Source organism: Penaeus monodon, chromosome 31, assembly GCF_015228065.2.
Source record: "Penaeus monodon isolate SGIC_2016 chromosome 31, NSTDA_Pmon_1, whole genome shotgun sequence".
NCBI lineage: Eukaryota > Metazoa > Arthropoda > Malacostraca > Decapoda > Penaeidae > Penaeus > Penaeus monodon.
The window spans coordinates 4,997,057-4,997,397 of NC_051416.1; positions in this window are offsets into that span (position 1 = coordinate 4,997,057).

A 341-nucleotide genomic window follows, 5' to 3' on the forward strand; every position below is an offset into this window, starting at 1 on the left:
TACTGGACGATACGACTGTAGAGAGAGTACTTAACTGAATTAAAGGCATTATTTTATTTATACACTAATTTCACTCAGTTTTTCCAACAAAACGTTCTTACCTTTATCGAAAAAAGTTGCACGACACGTCATTTGCTCTCCCTTTAAAGCCTTTACTTAAAAAAACAGAGAATCTGTTTTTTTTTTCCCTTTATGTTTAAAAGCGGTCACGTAATCTTATTGTTTGTATAATGAAATTATAAAAAGTGGAGTGAAAAAGTTTGATCATCAGAAGTATAGGATTGAGGCAGTTTGGGGAAAAAAAGGGGAAGGGATTTTTAAAAAAAAAGGCAGGGGGGTTT